Source organism: Syngnathoides biaculeatus, chromosome 4, assembly GCF_019802595.1.
Source record: "Syngnathoides biaculeatus isolate LvHL_M chromosome 4, ASM1980259v1, whole genome shotgun sequence".
Taxonomy (NCBI): Eukaryota; Metazoa; Chordata; class Actinopteri; order Syngnathiformes; family Syngnathidae; genus Syngnathoides; species Syngnathoides biaculeatus.
Window position 1 is genome coordinate 12,574,647 of NC_084643.1, and position 14,800 is coordinate 12,589,446.

General features: G+C 44.5%; 1 protein-coding gene and 1 long non-coding RNA gene across 7 annotated transcripts in view; one reads left to right on the forward strand and one right to left on the reverse strand.

The window, feature by feature from the left end:
- Window positions 1–14,800, reverse strand: part of LOC133499207 (uncharacterized) — a 29,085-nt gene that overhangs the window by 12,547 nt on the left and 1,738 nt on the right. Inside the window, exon 2 of the long non-coding RNA XR_009794591.1 lies at window positions 14,063–14,184. This is a non-coding gene — a long non-coding RNA (uncharacterized LOC133499207). The remainder of the gene's footprint in view (window positions 1–14,062; window positions 14,185–14,800) is intronic.
- Window positions 3,031–14,800, forward strand: part of pias2 (protein inhibitor of activated STAT, 2) — a 112,484-nt gene continuing 100,714 nt past the window's right edge. For all 6 annotated transcript variants that reach the window (XR_009794590.1, XR_009794589.1, XR_009794588.1 and 3 more), the window contains exon 1: window positions 3,031–3,295. The gene's annotated coding sequence lies outside the window, so the exon portion shown is untranslated. The remainder of the gene's footprint in view (window positions 3,296–14,800) is intronic.

A 14,800-nucleotide genomic window follows, 5' to 3' on the forward strand; every position in this document is an offset into this window, starting at 1 on the left:
TCCACCACTATCTGTCCCTCAAAGTTCCTTTCTTGGATGCCATACTTAACCATCATTTCTTCATCACCCCTGTTTCCTTCACCAACATGTCCATGACAACCTCCACCAATCACAACTCCCTGTCTGTCTGGGATGCTCAAAACTACTTCATCTAGGTCCTTCCAGAATTTCTCTTTCATCTCTAGGTCACATCCTACCTGTGGTGCATAGCCGCTAATCACATTATACAGAACACCCTCCATTTTAAATTTCAGCCTCATCAATCGATCGGATATTATTTCATCCCCAAGACATTCTTTTCCAGCTCTTCCTTCAAAATAACCCCTACACCATTTCTCTTCCCATCTACTCCATGGTAAAATAATTGAAACCCTGCTCCTAAACTTCTAGTCTTTCTACCTTTCCACCTGCTCTCTTAGATGTGCAATATATCAACCTTTCTCCTAATCATCATGTCAAAAAGCCACGGCAAAGATGAGCCACTGCGGAAATGAGCCACCGCGGCCTGGTGCCGCGACGAGCCACACCAGCCCGGCTCTGCGCCACAATGAGCCACCCCAGCTCGGTGCCGGAATGAGTCACCCCGGCCGAAGCAGTTATCATGGCGGGAAAGGCACTGCTTCGCGGCGGATCATCCGAAGCTGTGCTCAGCGCCGACGGGTAGATCGAAACATTTAGTTGCCCTGACTTAGGTGTGCGGATCTTTTGTTACATTCTGTGAGGAATACGCCCCCCCAAACTATTATTATTTAGTAGCTGTATACACACTTACCTGTCATTTGGAACCCACAAAGCTCTTGTCCTTTGACCCGTGCAATCCATTTTTCACGACGAACTGGGTATTTTAAACAGTATGAAGAATGAATTCATCCTCCTGAGTGTTTGAGCAATATCCAGCAATACACCAACCCGGCATTTTGGCAAATCCAGCAGGTAAAACTAGTATAAACAGACTAGACCACTTGAGTGCGCAACTGCCCTGTACATTACTTCCTGCTTCTTCCCGAAAACAAATCATGTTTTGTGGTGAAAAAATGGATGGGTCCATACTGGCTGCCATTTTTTTCACTAATTACATACTAAAAATCATACATTTGATGACATTGGCCCTTTAAAGGTCAAGTGTCATCCCTATAAACATTGTAAAATAGATATTGTAATGAAAAATACATATAACATTATTCACTTCAATGTTCATACAAAAAAATAAATATGAGTGGAGAGCGCGAAATCCATGCGCAAAGTTGCAGAAGTGTCATTCTACGACATCCATTGCCTGCATCCCCTGTCCGTGACGTCACCCCGGACATTCGCCATTGAAAACACGCGGTGGACCCTACTATGGGAGACGGACAAGCCCCTTCTGACACGGAAGCTCTTTTCGAAGAAGAGAACATCACAATACTGAATGAAGTTACCGGGGCAATATTACCCTATTGTTTCGAGCCATATTCAGATGATAGGCGATCACGGCCAAACCGGCGGAGATGAACCATTGCAGCTCATCGCAGTTGGCCGGTGTGCCTCATTTTCTTTGCCAAGGGGGCTTAACATGGAGCCGAACCGGGCTGCTTTGGGGCATTTTTCATAGCCGCCGCAGTACGCGATACAACACTGTCGAGCCGGGGGGCTTTATGGGGTTGTCGTCACACATGGCTGAGTGCGGCATTGTCGGCAGCATTCTTCAGAGCTGCCGCCGTCTACGAGCCTGATGGGCGGAGGCAGCGCCTCGACCGGTGTGGCTCATTTTCGGCGCCGAGGTGTTTTTTCACGCTGGGCTGCTTTAGGGCGTGGTCCTCGCACCCGGCTGAATGAGGCATTGTCAGCAGCGTTCTTCCTGCCCGACCCTGTCCGACGCGCACAGACACATTTAGCACGCCTGTCATACGTACACGGACCTTTTGTTACGTTATGAGAGACCGACTACGTGGTCCGCCCCAAACTATTATTTTTTTCAGTAGTTGTGTACACACCTACCTGTCATTTGGAACCCACGAAGCTCTCGTCCTCTGCACCCGTGCAATCCATTTTTCAGGACGAACCGGGTCTCTTGCAAACTTATGAAGGGTAAATCCATCCTCCCGAGTGTTCAAGCAATGTTCAGCAATGCAACGAGCCCGCATTTTGGCTAAAACGAAGGAACAATGAGCTACCCTCCCGGAGGTAAAACTGATAGAAACAAATTAGTCCACTTGAGGACACTTCCTGCTTCTTCTTGAAAACAAATCCCTCGAAAGGATGTTCATGGTGGGAGTTACAAAAAGCTGTATACGTCAAAATGATGTTTTGTGGTGAAAAAACGCATGGGTCCATGTCGGCTACCGTTTTTTCATGAATAACATACTAAAAATCATGCATTCCATGACAGTGGTCCTTTAAGTAATGTGACTCGCCAAAATGGTGGCGCCTGTGAAAATTCGTAATTTTCGATAAAAATCTTCTCAAAACAACATGAAATGATATCGGATTGACCTCAAATTTTCAAGACACAGTACATATGACATGACCTATCTGGAGGAATAGAGTATTAAACATGTTATTTGTTATTGTTAAAGGTATGAATGAAATAAGTTTAGGGAGGGTGAGTAATGAGTTGAAAAAAAGTTCAGAGGATTGAATCTTAGAAATCCACTGAAGAAGTCAGAATCAGAATTAGCCTTATTGGCCAAGTGTGTAAAAAGACACAAGGAATTTTTCTCCGGCAGTTGGACATTCAAAACAAACAACAACAAACCAACAAGAACAAAGAACAAGACATCTCTGTTTATTGGAACTCTTCCTCATAAGAGTCGTGCAAGATGTAAAATCTTCATTTAGAATTAAACTACAAACCTTTTTTTATTTTTTAAAAATGAAACAAGATCGATGAAGACAAGGTACTCGAAAGTTTATTTGGTTTTTATCTATTTATTTTGCTCCTGGTACATATGTATAGACGTCCTCTGACATACACTCGAGCACAGTAGATGGCGGTAAAGAACATTTGATCCCACCCGCCAACGATGACGACGACGACAAAGAAGAAATGTGTGACGCAAACTTTAATCGCCGTCTCTATGAAATGACGTTACTTTGAACAATCTTCTAATTTCTCCAAACAATCGACTCTCCTCCCAGTCCTTTCGATGCGATATCTGGCGGGAGGCGCTAGCAAGTAAACAAATGAATGAGGACGTGAGGGGGAATTAAAAAAATGAGTTTTGCTCGATGTAGTTTGGTCAAGTGGATTGGGGAAGTGGATTTGCTTTATATATCCTCCCAAGCCGTCTTCAACCTGGAAGCTCAAGTTCTAGGGGTACGTTAGGAAATTCATTTCAAGCGTATTCTTTACCGTCTGAAACGTTCTGAAACTCAGAACATTTTGGAGTACATGTATGCTGATTCTGACAAACCCGCCGCCCTGACAAGTGAGAGCGGCAGATTCAATTTGCAAAGTACATGTAACGTCAAGATGGCGTAATACGTGTACTTGGATGGGGGAAAGAAAAACGTTAACGCTGCTTCGATTTTAACCCCTCGCCCCCAAACTTTGTTTAACTCTCCCAAGTTTACACGGTTTTGTTTAGAAAAGCAGGCTGCATTTTCACACAGCATGGATGAGAACGTTCTTTTGTCAGACAAGCCGAAAGAAAACTACTACTGTTAGCAGTTTATGATTAGCAAGCCGTCTAATAGCATAGGATATCAATTGTCAGGTAAACGATCCCAGAATACCACTCAAGTGCACCAAGCTACCAAACATAACAGCTGAGCTGGGTGCGCCAACATTACATTTAACAATAGATCTCTGCTTTCTGTATCTGTTTACATCAATTTTTTTGTGATGCACAGATCAATTATTCACCCACATGAATCTTCCGTATGTACTTTATTTATATTAATCCAGTAAATTATTTTAAGGCCATCCCTGATTACACCCGCAATCTGCGAGCATGACTGACCACACCTGTACATTTTCAAATGTGACTGTGTGTGTGTGCGTGTATATATGTATGTGTGTATATATGTATGTGTGTATATATATATATATATATATATATATATATATATATTAAAAGCGACTCATTATACTATTAGTATTACTAGAGCTATATCTAAGATAGTGAGCAATGTGGGTTAGTGTATCAGTACAATGCAACCTAACAAGTTTGAGACTTAAACGTTAATACTACAGATCAACTTATTTAACGTCTTGCTGTACGGTGTAGAAATTCTAGGATATATTTTTGTGTATATTCTATATCAATACTATAATATGTATAATGTGGGGGGAAAGGGGAATTTTAGATGTATTTTTACTGAATAGTTCACATAATGGTTAGCACTGGTTTGGTAAACCAGGGCTTGTGGGTTCGTATCCCACTGGGGCCTCCACTCCCAGGAAGAGCATCCGGCGTAAAAATTGTGCCAAACATATATGTGCGTTCACAGGCATGAGGATTTCGGCAAGTATGGTAATATATATGGTCTTTCGGTTCCGTTGATTTTTGTCCCGGGAAACGATTTTTTGGTTCTCATTGATAATGCTCATGGGAACCGGTTTTTACATGTACTTCAGAATAAAGCCTTAGCAGGCATGAGCATTTTGTCTTTTACCCTTAGCAACCTTGTTTTACATTCCACACATGGGCGAATTTTATTCAAAGTAAGCCCTGAGATCTGGGAAACGGACTTTCGGTTCCGTGTTTTCTCAGGCTGGGAAATGACACGGTGACGGAACGATCGTTTAATAAATTTGTCTTGCGATAAGATGGCATATTTTAAAGACAAATTACGTGATTTTGTGCTATCCAGTGATAGGGGCATGTGGGTAAAAAAAATCTTTTGTCTGAATTTTGTTCACAGATATCAACAAAATGCACCACAGCCATTCTTCTTTTTCTTTCGGCTTGTCCCGTTAGGGGTCGCCACAGGTGTCATCTTTTTCCATTTAAGCCTATCTTGTCCATCCTCCTCTCTAACACCCACTGTCCTCATGTCCTTCCTCACAACATCCATCAACCTTTTCTTTGGTCTTCCTCTCGCTCTTTTGCCTGGTAGCTCCATCCTCAGCACCCTTCTACCAATATACTCACTCTCTCGCCTCTGGAGATGTTCAAACCATCAAAGTCTGCTCTCTCTCACCTTGTCTCCAAAACATCCAACTTTGGCTGTCCCTCTAATGAGCTCATTTCTTATCCTATCCAACCTGTTCACACCAAGCGAGAACCTCAGCATCTTCATTTCTGCTACCTCAAATTCTGCTTCCTGTTGTTTGTTCAGGGCCACCGTCTCTAATCCCGTACATCATGGCCGGCCTCACCACTGTTTTATAAATTTTGCCCTTCATCCTGGGGGATACTCACTGCCATCCATTTTTTTCAAAGATTCATGTCGGAATTGTCATCGAATTGGAGAGGCATTGGTGGAGTAATTTCCGTGTTGTTTTTTTTTCAGACTTTACACCTGACATCTGATTGGTGAGATCGGTATCGGCTGAAAATGAGCATTTTATGACGATCAGATTTAATGTCATAGTTCGGCGATCCAATCAGTGCCATCATTAATCAGCTCAGCTCAGTTATTTTTTTTTGTCGGTATGTCTTTACGTACTGTAAATATCTGACGGCGAAAAAAGATATTTAAAAATGTGTTGTTGGCATAGGACAGACATGTTTTAAGGCCACTTTATAGAGCTCGTGCATGTGACATCTCCATTTTCACGGCTCCATATTGCCAGTCAAACAGAGCTGCTCAACATTGTGGGAGACATTGAACCGGAGCAGAACATTCACAATGCCCGAGACCTGTTGTGCTGACAGACGAGACAGATCTTCGAAGAGATCACTCTAAAGAATATCAGCTGAAAAGACCAAAAAAGATTGATGGATTTTGGCAATTAAACGTGATGGATGGTGCCCTACCAAATACACATGCCTGTGAAGCCATAGTTTTATTTCAGGTAGGAATTATTCTTTTCAATCTCAAATAATCAAGAAGTATTTATAATGCCAAGGTAACATTTGAGAACAATGTGTATTTAAATTAAAAAAAAAAAAAAAAACGTCTTTCACAGAGAGCTTTACGAAGATTAACAGGTGGCCGCAATACGCTTTTGTGTATGGAGGAGACGACTCCCGGTTGTAAAATTTTTTTCCCCCAGTCATAGTTAATAAATGTGAGTTTGTGTAAAACAAGGGGTCATTCATTTAAATATTGGTATTTGTATTGAAAAAATCTCAGTGGGTCCATCGCTATGTGGTATTTATTCCTGATTGAGAACAGATCCAGCAACTAAGTATGTGTACGCATCCAGACTTTTATACGCTTTCAAACTTTTTTGTGTAAATCTCGCCGACTTACTCACCAGATACATGTCTATCTAGTTGTCCAAGACAAGTGGAAACGAATTAACAGTCCAATTTCTTATCGGTGAAAACATCAATGTCAGCATTAAATATGGGTCCTCTATGCCAAGTGTCTCTAATTTTTCCAAGTACCTTCGTTTATTGTCACCTTCGAAATGTTTAATGGTATCGGACAAAACTCTGGATTTTGTGTTATAAGACATATTTTTGTTTGATCTCAACGAAATTAACTTGTAACAATGCTTTGTTTGACTGGCAATATGGCGATGTCACGTGATTTTATGACGTAGGTGCATGAGCTCTATACTCAGGTAGTCGACGACGCCTGCATTGCATCACGTGACCTCTGGATTACCCCATGCAGCACCTTATCTTATCTTGCTCCACTCACAAAAAAAGTTGCTGCAATAAAAAAGCCACTGAGATCGTCACTCGTGTTTGTTCTGTTTGTCACATGCTGTAATGATGTATTCACCTTTCCTCCCTGCTCCACATACCACCTATGCCTTCACCTTCTTGATCTATTTTGTAGATAGTCATTTAGATTTATGGAAATGAAAGTAAAAACAGCACCAAGAAATGACCAAAAAGTGCTGAAGAAACCACCTTATCATGTCCTAGGCAATACCACTCATAGCGACACCTCTCCCTTGGAAGGAAATGCAGCACATTTTTAAAACTGCATGTTGGTTGCGCTTGAGTATAAAGGCAAACTATGTGGAAGAGAGCAGCATTGATGGAAGGCAGGAATAATAGAAAAAAAACATCAGTGTACACCAACAAACAAAATCGTCACAAAAATTAGATACAATAAGTGTATGTACTTATTGCTCTCTAATAAAAGACCGTTTGTTCTCTGTCACTATTCCTCATTGCATAATAATGAACAAAGACATTATTTATTGTAAATACATATGTGTGTGTGTGTGTGTGTATATATATATATATATATATATATATATATATATATATAAGTTGTCTGGGGCTTCATGCCCCTGGTAGGGTCATCCATGGCAAACAGGTCCTAGGTGAGGGTCCAGACAAATTACGATTCCAAAACCCCTATGATGACTAAAAAAATTGGAGCCAGGCCTGGAGGTGGAGCTCGAAGTCAAGGGCCTGGTGGCCAGGGCTGCACTCATGGAGCTCGGCCGGGCACAGCCCAAAAGGGTAACATGGGTCCACCTTCCCATGGACTCACCACCTGTGAGAGGGGCCACAGGGGTCGGGTGCAATGTGTGCTGGGCGGTGGCCAAACGCGGGGTGAACCTTGGTGCTCCGATCCCCAGCTACAGAAACTAGCTCTAGGGACATGGAATCTCACCTCTTTGGCAGGGAAGGAGCCCGAGTTTGTGCGTGAGGTCGAGACATTCTGACAATATATAGTCTGACTCGCCACTACGCACCGCTTGGACTTTGGCAACACTCCTCTTGAGAGGGGTTGGACTCTGTTCGACTCTGGAGTTGCCCACGGGGAGAGACACCGAGCAGGTGTGGGTAGACTTATTGGGCCTGGCTCAGGTCCTGTACGTTGGGGTTTACCCCGGTGGATGTGAGGGTAGCCTCCCTCGGCCTGCATGTAGGGGGACATGTCCTGACTGTTAGTTGTGCTTATGCACCAAACAGCAGTGCAGAGTACCCACCCTTTTTGGTGTCCTTAGAGGGAGTGCTGGAGAGCGCCCCCTCTGGGGACTCCATCATTCTGCTGGGAGACTTCAATGCCCATGTGGGCAATGACAGTGAGACCTGGAAGGGCGTGATTAGGAAGAACGCCCCCCCCCCATCAGAACTTGAGTTATGTTACTGGACCTCTGTGCTCATCACAGATTGTCTATAACATACACAATGTTCAGCACCGTAGGTCGGCATTCGATGATCGACTTTGTGGTTGTGTTATCGGACTTGCGATCACGTCTTGAACACTCGGGTGAAGAGAGGAGCGGAGCTATCAACTGATCTCCTTCCAGTGGTGAGTTGGCTCCGATGGTAGGGGAAGTTGCCGGTCTCACGTGACAGGCCCAAACTTTGTGAGGGTCTGCTGGGAACAGCTGGCAGATTCACTGCTAGAAGGAATTTCAACTCACACCTCCGAAAGAACTCTGCTCACCTCCTGGAGGAGGTGGGGGACATTGAGTCTGAGTGGAGTGGATGTTCGGTGCCTCCATTGCAGTGGCGGTCGACTGGAGCTGTGGCTGTAAGGTGGTCGGTCCCTGTCGTGGGGGCAACCCACGAACACGTTGGTGGACACCAACAATGAGGGATGGTGTCAAGCTGAAGAAGGAGTCCTATAGGGTATTTCTGGCCTGTGTGACTCCCGAGGCAGCTGATTGGTACCGGCTGGCCAAGCAGAATGCGGCTTCAGTGGTCGCTAAGGCATTAACCTGGGTATGGGAGGAGTTTGGTGAGGCAATGGAGAACGACTTCAGGATGGCTTCGAGGAAATTCTGGTCCACTAGCCGGGGTCTCAGGAAGGGGAAGGAGTGCTCTGTCAACACTATGTATAGTGGGGACAGGGAGCTGCTGACCTCAACTCGGGATGTTGTGCGTCGGTGGGGAGAATACTGCGAAGGCCTCCTCAATTCTACTAACACACATTCCCACGAGGAAGTTGAGTCTGGGTGCTCTTCTATTTCTTGGGTTGTGGTCACAGAGGTGGTTAACAAGCTCCTTGGTGGCAGGGCCCGATTAGATTCGCCCGAAGTTCCTAAAGGCACTGGATGTTGTTGGTTGTCCTGGTTGACACGCCTCTGCAACATCGTGCGGACATTGGGGACAGTGCCTCTGGATTGGCAGACTGGGGTGGTGGTCCCTCTTTTCAAGAAGCGTAACTGAAGGGTGTGTTGCAAGTATAGAGAGATCACTCAGGGGTACTGGAGAGGAGGGTCCATCGGGAAGTCGAGTCTCAGATTCAGTCGGAGCAATGTGGTTTTCCTCCTGGCCGTGGAACAGTGGACCAGCTCTATACCCTTGGCAGGATTCTCGAGGGTGCATGGGAGTTCGTCCAACCAATCTACGTGTGTTTTGTGTACTTGGAGAAGGCATTCGACTGTTTCCTTCGGGAAGTCCTGTGGGGGGTTCTCCAGGAGTATGGTGTACCGAATCCCCTGATACGAGCTGTTCGGGCCCTGTACGACTGCTGTCAGAATTTGGTCCGCATTGCCGGCAATAAGTTGGACTTGTTACCGGTGAGAGTTGGACTCCGCCAAGGCTGCCCTTTGTCACAGATTTTGTTCATAACTTTTATGGACAGAATTTCTAGGCGCAGCCGAGGCGTGGAGGGTGTCTAGTCATCATCGCATCTCTGCTCTTAGCAGATTATGTGGTTCTGTTGGCTCCATCAAGCTGTGATCTCCAGCTCTCACTGGAGTGGTTCGCAGCTGAGTGTGTAGCGGCTAGGATGAGACTCAGCACCTCCAAATCCGAGACTATGGTCCTCAGTCGGAAAAGGGTGGCATGCCCTCTCCAGGTCGAGCATGACAGGGTTCGCACGCGGCCCTGAAAGTCCCTAAAAACCCCTACATTTTCGAAGGTGCATTTAGGGGCTTCCTGAAAGTCCTTAAAATTCTGCAAAAACCGGTCAAGCCCCTAAAAAGGCCTTAAATTAAAAAAAAAACAAAGGGAGGACCTCTACTGCCAAAATTCTCCCTAAAAAAAAAAAAAATCATCTTTTATTTGAAAAAAAAATAGCAATCTGTCTGGCATCCAAAACAGCCAGAAATTGTCAACTGAAGTCACTGTGTTGACAACTTGTCACCATCTTGTCGATATTCCATTGTTTGTTAGGCATTTCACTTGCTTCTTCGTTACGACGTAGCGTAGTTCTTTCATCGATCCAACTTGTATCATGGGGAAGTGCATTTTTCAAGATGCTTGGGTTGAAAGTAAGGAGTTCGGGAGCTGGGTTCGTCGAGATCCAAAAGATCGGCACATGTTTTACTGCCCTCTGTGCAAGCAGAGTTACCAGCTTGAAAAGATTGGCGTCAAAACGCTGGAGTCGCACCGGAAAAACAGGAGACCGCTGATTTGGCGAAGACTCTCTCATCTTCCGTTGGTATGAATCTGTTTCTAAAATATCAAGATAGTGAAGCATCAACTTCAGGCAGTGGTACTGGCAGTGCATGCGCACCTACAGTTGTCCAGTCATCGACTTCAACCAGCCAGAAGTCAGGCTTTATGAACGTAGTTCAATACACGAAGACGGACTCGTTAAAGGCAGAGATTGTGTGGACTTTAAAAGTGATCTGCAACCATTACAGTTACAAATCTTGTGAAAATAATTCAAAAGTGTTTGTAGTCATGTTCCCAGACAGTGACATTGCAAAAAACTATCACTGTGGGGAAAGGAAGACTTCGTACCTGGCTACATTTGGCATCGCTGCCCACTTTTCATCTCTACTGCCTCAAAGCCAAAAAAGCCAGAATAGAGACTGACATATCAACGCTTATTGAGAAGGCTGACAGGCTGTGTGAGGAGGCAGAAGAGGAATCTGAGGTTTATCACCGAGGCCAATGCACTCAGAGGCAGAGCAAAGGACAAGAGAGCCACTTTGGCACCTCTGCAGCAACAAATAGAGGAGGCACTGGGTAGGCTCAAGGAGCTAGAGTAGGGGTGCTGAGACAGACATCAGTAGAAGACATTTGTGTATATAGTTGCAATTGTAGTTAGAATCAGTTTTTCTGTATACTGTTATGTGAAGATGTAGACAATGGACTACCACAAGGGGCGACAGGTGATCACTGTCACAGGTACTGAGGTACTGGAACATTTGATGAACCAAGAACGGTTGATGGCACCATTGGGTGAGTCTTTTTTCCTTACTCGATTTCCCACGATGGCCCTAAATTTTTTCCGTGTCGGCCCTAAATTTTTCGTGTCAGGCCCTAAGATTGCCCCTAAAAAGCCCTTAAATGGGCTTTTTTTTTTTTTCCGGGTCAGACTGAGTATGAAACCTGAATGAGATCCTTCCCCAAGTGGAGGAGTTCAAGTATTTTGGGATCTTGTTCACGAGTGAGGGAAGAATGGAGGGGGAGCTCGACAGATGGATCGGTGCAGCGTCAATAGTGATGCGGACTTTATCAGTCCGTTGTGGTGAAGAGGGAGATAATTCGAAAGGCGAAGCTCTCAATTTATCAGTCGATCTACATTCATGCCCTCACCTATGGGCATGAGCTGTGGGTCGTGATCGAAAGAACAAGATCCCAGATACAAGCAGCCGAAATGAGTTTCCTCTGCAGGGTGTCCGAGCTCTCCCTTAGAGATAGGGTGAGAAGCTCGGTCATCTGTGAGGGGCTCAGTGTCGAGCCGCTACTCCTCCGCATTGAGAGGAGCTAGGTGAGGCGGCTGGGGCATCTGATTCGGATGCCTCCTGGACGCCTCCCTGTTGAGGTGCTCTGGGCATGTCCCACTGGAAGGAGAGCCCGAGGACAACCCAGGACATGCTGGAGAAACTGTCCCTCGGCTGGCTTGGGAACGCCTCGGGATCCCTCTGGAAGAGCTGGAAGAAGTGGCTGGGGAAATGGAAGTCTGGGTATCCCTGCTGAAGCTACTTTCCCCCGACCTGACCCGGAAAAGCAGTAGATAATGGATGGATGGAAGGAACTTGTCTCCTCGTCCTTAAAATGAGCAATGCCATGGCTTTCTTTTGCAAAAAAGACGTCGATGTCTGATGTACTTCTCCATCAGGACTATCTCTTGTCATTTTCTGTTACTCAGCAGCAAACTTGGCGCGATCGACCGGTGGGGCGGTTGCACGCGTGGATCTCTGCGACTGCTGAAAGTAGGAGGTCGGCTTGCTGGAAACGCGCCTTGATGTGTGTGCGCTCGACGTATAGGCCACACCTGAATCAAGTGATGAGGTGGATCCAATATCTTTTTTTTTGGGGGGGGGCACACCGTCACATGATCAACCAAAACTGGCTTGTGATCAACTCTTTGAGCACCCCCGGTGTAACTGAATTTCCTTTGACGTAGCCCATTATGTTGATGACTTTCGACTTAAATGCACTCCGAGCACGTGAACCAGCTCGGAACATGCGCTTTTGGCATCACTTCCGAACATGCTCAGTCGGTTAACTTGCATTTCCTGTTTCCGGGTGAATACTGACTGAAGATCAGGCTTGTTTTGTTACCAACGTTTATGAAATAAACACGTAAATTCATGTCAAGACTCCACAAAATAAGTGACGTCTTTCATATCTATTTTTTCTACTCGTAACAAATTTTACGTATGTGATTTTTCGTGCTCAACTGTGCAGATTTGCAAGTGCGGTGGCGCGCGAGCATGATCACGCTGTTTAATGCGAGTGACTCGTACGGCAACCAAGAAAGGAACTTTGAGGGACAGACAGTGGTGGAGTTTGCAAAACGGATGGAAATGGCTGGAGTGAACACTTTTTTTCCAGAAGAGGCGGGTATATAGGGTGACCTACAACAGCAGAGAGCATCCAGGTGGATTACATTTTGTGCAGATGATGTCATCTGAAGGAGGTTACTGACTGTAAGGAAGTGGTAGGGAAGAGTGTTTGATTTTGATTTGACAGCATTTGATGGTGGTGTATCGGATGACACTGGTGATAGGGGAAGAAGATTAAGAAGAAAAAGGTAGTTCAGAGAACCATGTGGTGTAAACTGAGAAAGGAAGAACGTCGTGCGGCCTTTCAGAAAGAGGTGAGACAGGCTCTTGATGGATAGGAGGAGCTCCCGGAAGACTGGAATAATTGCCAAGTTGATCAGAGAGGCAGTGTCAGATTTCGCTTATCTGCAGGACTAATCTGGAAAAATGTCCTGACCGACTCTCCAGTTTAAGGGTTTAAGCATCCCCTATTTTCCCGAGCCAGCTTCTAAGACGGTGTCGAGATGAATTCACCTCGGTGTGCTAACTGCCTTTAGTTTTACTGGGCCAATCTGATCTGCCCTTACTTATTAGCCCTTATTGAGTAACCATCCAGAGTAAAAGGATAATAATGAGAGTACTCAATTTTTACAACAGCTCCAGCTCTATTAATCGATTGCACTTGTCATTGACCTCGTAAATTTAACAATCCTTATTAGAATTGTACGGATTTGTTTCTATATTAAGCCGGAGTTTTATCAAAGATCTAGTTTTGAGGATGGTTTTACGACTAGATGTTAATAATGTCGTCGACATGTCGTCATTCATTAAAGATGTTGAGTGACAGGTATGGGACAACACATATTATAAGAATGATAACAATAGATGGAATGAAATCAATATTATATTTCATGAAACAATAATCAAACAGTAGAATAATAATATGACAGTATGGGTAATTAATTTGAAGTAAATAACAGCAATAATAAAATTGAAGTGAAAAGAAGTCAAAGTACTTAAAAGCATTAGATCATAAAATTGAAATTCATAAAAATGAAAGATGTTAAAGTAATTAAAAGTAATAGATCATAAAAAAGTGTATCTATTTTAGTGAGCCTTAAATTGATCCAAGTTTGATTCAAGTTGGAGTTAATTAATAACAAGGTATTTTAGGAAATGAGAATCTCTGAACAGCTGGCTAGCCCTTCTCCTTATTGTCGTACTATCGATGGCGATTCTTGTAATTACTTTATTATAATGGTCTTTTAGTCTTACCCAATTAAAGAGGAACAATCAAAAGTAAGCAATCCAAGTAACCTGATGAATTCCCCTTGTCGGCATGTCCCCATCGACATTACAAGAAAAGAGCATGCATCTCCTCACCTTTCGAAACGGACGAGCCCCGCGCCCTCATGGGCAAGACCTTTAAAGCCTCGGTTTGGATTGGACTTCCCCTCTGATGATTCGAGAATGTTCTCTTGGTTCTCTGCCCCTGGGGAACATGCCTGAAAAATAGGGGAAAACTGTGCTAGTTCCCATTTTTAAGAACAATGGTGATTTCCAGAGCTGGTGTAACAATAGAGGAATACAGTTGATGAGCCACACAATGAAGTGAAAGCAGGGAGCATGCAGAGGAACAATTAGAAAGATGGAGACATGCACTGGAAAGGAGAGGAATGAAGATTAGCCGAAGTAAAACAGAATATATGTGCGTGAATGAGAAAAGTGGAGGGGGAAATTTGAGGCTGCAGGGAGAAGAGATAGCGAGGGTGGAGGACTTCAAATATTTAGGGTCAACAATCCAGAGCAATGGTAAGTGTGGTAAGGAAGTGAAGAAACGGGTCCAAGCAGGTTGGAACAGCTGGCGAAAGGTGTCTGGTGTGTTATGTGACAGAAGAGTCTCTGCTAGGATGAAGGGCAAAGTTTACAAAACAGTGGTGAGGCCGGCCATGATGTATGATTAGAGACGGTGGCACTGAAGAGTACCAAGGAACTGTGGTACAGCATGCATAAATCTGGTGTAGCGCAGAAATATGTCAGAATAGTACAGGACATGTATGATGGCAGGAGAACAATTGTGAGGCGTCCCGTCGGTGTGACAGAAGAATTTAAGATGGAGGT